This window comes from Pleuronectes platessa, chromosome 3 (genome assembly GCF_947347685.1).
Source record: "Pleuronectes platessa chromosome 3, fPlePla1.1, whole genome shotgun sequence".
Taxonomy (NCBI): domain Eukaryota; kingdom Metazoa; phylum Chordata; class Actinopteri; order Pleuronectiformes; family Pleuronectidae; genus Pleuronectes; species Pleuronectes platessa.
The window spans coordinates 23,655,699-23,663,068 of NC_070628.1; positions in this window are offsets into that span (position 1 = coordinate 23,655,699).

Below are 7,370 nucleotides of genomic sequence, written 5' to 3' on the forward strand. Positions count from 1 at the left end.
GAAAGTGATTTTACCAAGGGGCTGGTAGTGACTAAACATAACCAACTCAGAATATTTTCAGAATTCGCCTCCTCTTTGACGTTGACCAATATAGTTGAAGGGATGAAGCCACACACAAATGAAAAGCAAAACAGGAATGAGACTGTTAATGAGACATGATGAAAAAGGGGTTTGAGATTTTTAGCCTTTTCCAAGTACAATATACCAACTGTTATACAGATTGCTTCAGATGACAGGTTGGTTTACATTCTTGTCCCTGGAGGTCTGTCACATACGCCATAAAAGACGACAAACAGTGATTGGTCGGAGAGCAACGCGTAGTCTGTCAAGTCTTTCAGACCCGACACAGCAAGAATTTATGACGCCATCATATTGTAGCGACCCAGCAGGACTATGGGGGGGATTGATGGGGAGTTTGTGGGGGGAAGGAGTTGCCCTAGTTCAGCCTGATAGGCCAGTTGGGATAGGGGGCGGGAACAGCCAGGTTTCGTGTTCGCTATGTTGTTTTTTGGGCACTCCTCCAACCCCGTGAGTGAGTTGTACGGGAAGGTGAATAAAGCCTGGTTCTCCGGTTAAACACCAGCCACTCTGTGTCCTCCTCATTCCGCTAGTTAGCCCCGCAGTGTCGGACCGCAAACGCCACAATATAATCTGACACGGTGAACATTTTAAAAGACAAAATATCATATAGTGTGACCCCTGGCACTGCGACCTCCCTGCCAGTGTGAGGGACAAGGCCTTGTCAAATTTATTGATGGTCATAATGAGGGATAGACCGGCGGGTATATAAAAATGTAATCAATAAGATAATCATCTATTCAACAGACATAACTGGAGCTATAATGGTTTTAATATGGGTATGGTCAGTCGTTTGGGGACAATTTAATACTGGAGATGGGGACATTAATTGAATAATTACCGGTTAGGCATTTCAGTTTACATGAATGAACAAGTATCAATTGAGAAAGATGAAATAGAGATGAATGTTTCTGTAGGTAAAATCAAAAAGGTAGATGGAGAAAAGGAAAAGGTTAGAAAAATGTCCGGCAGTATAAACAGAATTGCTATATTTTATTTTACATTGTCAGTCATCAAAGTGTTATTCAATAGCCTACCTCTACCAAATGCTCAATAAAAGGCACGGTGGTAGCTATACCATGATTAAATGTGTATCAAGGATGACTCATTGTATTCCCCCTCCCTGTCTCTTTCCCTGATTTTCCTGGCTCTCTCTTTCCCATTTCGATGATTGAGAGAGAGTCCTATACACTGATGGTCCGACCAATATTCCCAGAATGTCCTGAATGATCCCTGAAAGTTAAACAAATAACTACGATGCAAGATGACAACCTTTATACCAACCACATAGATTTTCTAAAAATGTCATCCTGCGGCCAGTGAATCCTCATTCTGTTCAATTTAATACTAAGAAGAACATTATTCATTCAGCTGCAAGGCAAGACATGTAAGTGTGGAATTGTCTTTGCATCCAAAACATAATTAAAGTAAATAATTTTAAATTGGTTACTTGAGTCTTCCTTATATTAAGTTTATACCCAGATAATGCCCCATCTTTCCGGAGATTACGGAGGATGGCTCCAGATATCATTTGCAAACTAAAGTTTCTGTTCTTCTTCAGTGACTACCTCATCTTTAATGGCGTTGTGTTGTGTTTTTGTGAGACTTAAAGTGTCAATAAGCAGTGCAACGTGATGTGACGTGATTTGGCAGGCATGCATTATTGCACTCTCTAGTTAATAAATTAGGATGACAGATTCTCATTCATTATAATTCTTGTGTGTGTTTTTTTTTTTAAATAACAGGGGATTTTCTAAAAAAGTGTCATGACAACCAGATATTCGTAGCAGCTTTAAAGAAAGGACCATCCAACTCCATCTAATCATCAATCAATCAATATAATTGTATTTGTATAGACCATATTCACGAATCACAATTAGTCTCAGGGCTTCAACATGGTGTGACATCCTCTGTCCTTAACCCTCAACAAGAGTAAGGAAAAACTACTAAAAACCTTTTTAACAGGGTAAAAATACGTAGAAACCCCAGAGAGAGCCACATGTGAGGGATCCCTCTCCCAGGACGGACAGAAGTGCAATAGATGACAAGTTTAAAGGAGAACATCATCAAGATAAAGGTTTATGCAGCAAAGATAAGGTTAAACTTTTTGAAGCATAATTGAAGGTCAATGAATTGATGGATTATTGTCAGTAATGGTCAAGTATCTGAGGAAAAATACTATGTATCAAGCAGTCCTGCTGCAATCATAATCTATGTTCAGCAGCCAGCAAGATCATGATCCACCATCAAGATCGGATGCTACAGTCATTGTCCACTGCCGCCTTTAGGATCAATCATCAGCTGCCACCTCGATGATGGTCCACCTTCTTATCCACACGGCTTTGCTTCCATTTACACGAATGAGATTCATTACAGTATAGTCCTCATTATATTGGCCTGTGTTAGTCTTTGTTGAATAATTAGAAATACAATTTATTTTGATTCCAACAAATGGGTGATCAATTCAAAGAAAACCTGAAGAAAATAGAGGAGAAAGAAGAATATATGCAGATTATCCATATGGGTGCACTGCATGGTACAATAAAGCAGTTAATAGGCAGTCATGCTCTGTGGCATATATAAAAATGCTGAGCAGGCACAGTTAATTCTAATTTTGTGTTAAGAAGGCAAGAGGACAAATATGAAACCAAATGACGTTGAGAGAGGGTTCATTGATGGGGCACGTGCAGCAGGAGATTCAGTCACCAAGACTGGGTCCAGCGTTTGAATGGGAACAGTAATTAAAGTGAGTTCTACATTCATATCTGTGGGAAAGATGTCAGTAAATAGTGTCGGACAGAGCATTTTAGATGACACTTGTGCATTATAGCAGCATGTAAGGAAAATCTGAGGGTTTCAGGAGACCGAGGATGTCAGTGCAAGAGCAGATCTGAGCACAGACTAACATGAGCAGATTAGTTAGTGGATTTTACATGGACATAACAATAGCATTGGATCTTTAGCATACAATACTGCACAGGCACCAGATGCACTGCATTTAGTGTTTGTAGTTAATCGCTTATTTGCAACACCTAACCACAAGAGGCAATTTAGGGGCCGCCTCAAAACTGAACCGAAATGAGACGCTATGGTGATCTTCAATCTTAACAGCCCCCTACCCCCCCCCCCCTTAAGATATCACTAGTCTGCTAGTACAATAGCTAAATGCTTCACAGAGGTTTAACACATTGACATACAGTTATAATATAATTATACATTTTTTTTGTTTTAGCTGTGGTCAGAAGAACCTCTAGTGTGTCAGTGTGTTACAGGTTTGACAACTTGTCTGTTCCCGATGATTGATCCTGAGTGTGAAACAAGTCAGCAAACAGTAATACCTCTCCACAGTTACAATGCCTCTGGATTGTAATGATACAATTTGAATTATTTGATAAGTTCTGGTTTTGAACGCTAACATTTAAAACAACAACACATTATTCAACGACTCACATAAATTAATTTATTTTTGGACAGATTATAGAGACGATCTCAAAGTGAAAGGTTTAGTTTAGCAGCTGATGGGGTAAGTGATGTATCAGGACCATTTCCAACACAGAGGGTTTAGCAAAATTAAACAGACTGTAGCATTACATGAGGAATTGGCAACACCAACCAAAGCTGAATGCAAATAGATGTTGGCCCTTACAGCATTGGATAAAAGGGATAGAAGAGAAGTGATCGGTGGATGAACCAAATCTTTTACCCATGTAGAACTCTTCATTATCTCACATATACACCACACACACTCAAAAGGAACCTGTGTGTGGTAGTAATAGTCTGTAACCGATTGGGGAATCGATTGTTGCGATTCGGCGGGGAGGTCAGTGGAAAGCACTAATGAGAGAGAGAACTTCATTGATCCAGTGCTTGAGCCTCATTTATGTGGCCTTGTATAAATACCTCTGCATCATTATGACTTTATGTAACGTATATTGTTACCTACAACAACTGTATCATTAGCCCATATAACATTAAAGGTTAGTCGGATGTATAAACAACAACTCTTGGTTCTTCTCTGTTTGCATGCCCTGGTTCGACTACTTGTTAGCAAGTGGAACCACAGTCTGCTGACATGTGCTGGTTTGTCAGTAAGGTTGTCAATACAACACAAAATAACACACTAGGGGAATCGTATAATGTCATTGTGGCAACAGCTTTGTTGTGCTGCACCAATAAATAAAGAACTCCTGGAGATCGATCCTGGAGGGACCACTGTCCTATTTCCATGGTTACCAAAAAAGGGGAGCAACCCATTATTAGGGCGATTGAGCATGACTGATTGTGCCTTTGGAACAGCGGTACTGTGGTCTATGACTTATACAAATATTCTTATGTAGTCCAATAAAATACACAACTCTTTCTTCCACAGGTCCAATACAATATAATAAATCATGTCCTGTAAAAATAATCATAATTGACCCTCTGCTCTGTTCACAAGTTGTAAAAGTTGTACTATAACATGATATGACAGTCTGTTTATATTATCACAAACTTATATATCAAGTATATAATTCAGAAATATATGAAAATAAGAAATATCTATAATGAAATGTCCATGGTTAATGACGAAAAATTAAAAGAAAAATCATTGCTGTGTGTGACTCAAAACTGAAGATTTAACATAGTCCATCTTTTCTTTATAAACAACCTACTTTCTTACAGTATCTTTTGCTCAATGAGTCCTTATCTTTGAATTTCGTCATTCCTTCAATACATTCAGGGCCTCCAGTTGCAGAGGCAGCTCCACAGCATGATAGAACCTCCACCATAGTTTTATTGTAGGTGGTAAACCAGCTGCTGCACTACATTCACAATGAGCTGTGATTTGCCTTGTTTTGACTACTGAGCGTCATCCAAGATAAACTGTGGCTTATCTTTGAACGTTTGTCAAACATTTGTCTTTAACAATTTTATTTTCACAAAATTTGGTGGAAGGTTGCAGTTTTTGACATTTTCACTAATTACCCAGAGAATGATTCATGGATCTTGATGTAAAAATTTGGCCCATTTAGGAAACAGATTTCTTTCACTCAATGTGTGAAATTTGGTGCTGTGTGATTGATTAAAATCTGTTGGGTATAAGAGTAAAAGAGATCGCAGTTCTTAAAATTCACACCCTCAGGGAACCATGAATGTGTCTACCAAATTTCACAGTATTCCATCCGATATTTGTTACAATATTCTAAAGTACTTTCTCAGGCTGCAGGAAAACTCAGGGGATCACTGAAGTCAGTAGGGTTCGTCCCCTGGGCAACATAACTGTTTGCAAGAAAATTCCATAACAATCCAAAGGCTCTTGGGGAATTTCAGTGTGGACAAAATTGGTGGATTCACTAACAGACTCAGATCCCAAGAGCCACAACAACTACATGGCTAAAGAAAACTGCAGCTGCAACACATTTGCAATATCTATTACTTCCCTTGCCTCTGGGAGACATTATCAATATGTCCACCCTGCTGCTGCTATCAACGTCCTTTTCCAATAGGTGGTGCAGGAATGCATGTGTAAAACCTGCACAGAATCTATTGGCTGCTAAATATGAAGAAGTGGATTGTTGAGATACAAATCGGTTCCAAGTGATATTTCACACAAAGAAAAGGGAAAACAAATATCATGTTGACCTAGCTTCTAAAATAAGTGCACAAAACGACCTCCTGCTGTGTGATCATATTGTGCACCCCTGCAGTGCATGCATGTGCAGCTTATACCCGGCTGCTGTATATGTACACAGTATTTCCCACACAAGGGTTCATTCAGTGTGTGATTAAAGTGCTGAAACATAATACCCCCAAGCACTACATGTAGCAAAAGTGCTGAACATGCATGCACAAGCAAATCATTGAACTAATAAAAAAATATTACATACACATGGGCACCATAAGCTTATTGCAGCAAGGTTGCCCTGGCAGCCACTGCCAGTCAGTCTCGCTGTGGTCTTTATTGGGTTACAGCTATCACAGAGGACCAGGTGGCTAACAGGCTGCAGCCAGTCCACTTCTGGGAAGGACACTCTCACACAAACAAACACACACTCACACAAACAAACACACACACACACACACACACACACACGCACACACACACACAATAACAGATACATCAGCATTACAAAGTAAGTTCACCAGTTATTTTCCAGGTACTACTGAGGCTTGTTGACCATGAAGTTATTTATCACTACTGTGATGTAATACATGTGTGTTATATACCATGCTGGGGTTAGAGCCAGGGTAGTACACCTGCAAACACATAAGAACACTTGTTAATTTAGTAACAAAGCACCAACAACTTACATCCATGACCACATACAAGTGATTTGAATCATCTCACCAGCCCTGGTTGTCCAGGAGCAATGTACGGAGGAGAAGGTCCGATAGGACCAGGAGGAGGATGGAATGTATCTGGGGTCATCTGGAGAAAAGGAGACACGGATAATGACGCAACTGATTGTGTCAATTCTAAGACTAATAATGACAATAATTAATTGTCTTTTGATTATCCACTAAAATAACTCTTGTATTTAAAGTGTTTTTTATCTCTGACCTTGTCAATCCAAACAAGTCAACACAGCAGAAAGTCATGATAATAAAATGATTTATTTTATTATTATTAAATTCAGCCAGATGGCAGCTTATATGAGCATTCTAATTTCAGGTCAAACTATTATCCCTACAAAATCCTGTTCTGTCACAATTAAATTTTCCCAGGGATGACTTTATACATGACTGAAAGTGTATAAAACCTGCAAAATGTAGCTCCAGACGGAGACCTACTTGTCTGAGACGACAATTAGTACCTGCAGAGTCCCAGCAGTCGTGCCTTTCGTCTTGAAAATCTTCTTACGAAAGCAGCACACACACACACAGACAGACTATCACAGATTTGCAATTACAGATGCATGCACAGAAACTTCACAATGGGATACAAACCGGTCGCACACATTCATGCACACAAACAGTCAGTGACTCCAGTCAGATTTAGCAGATGTTGCCTTCTGTGCACGTCAGAATTTATCGTAGACAGGGGGGGAGGGGGTTGTAAAAACGAGTCGGCACCTGCATCAATAAAGCTGAATGACGACGACCATGTCAAATGATCGTCCCGTGTCTCCCATGCAGCTTAGGTTGATTAAACTAATATGTCACCATGGCGATATTTTGCTCTCTCCTTGTCATCAGAGACAGTCTCTGTGTGTTTCTCACCTTCTTGTTCTACTTTCGGCCATTGGTCTCCATCTGTCTCCTTGTCATCTTCCAGTCTCTCTCCTCACCTCTCTCTCTTGATTGTGGTCCCC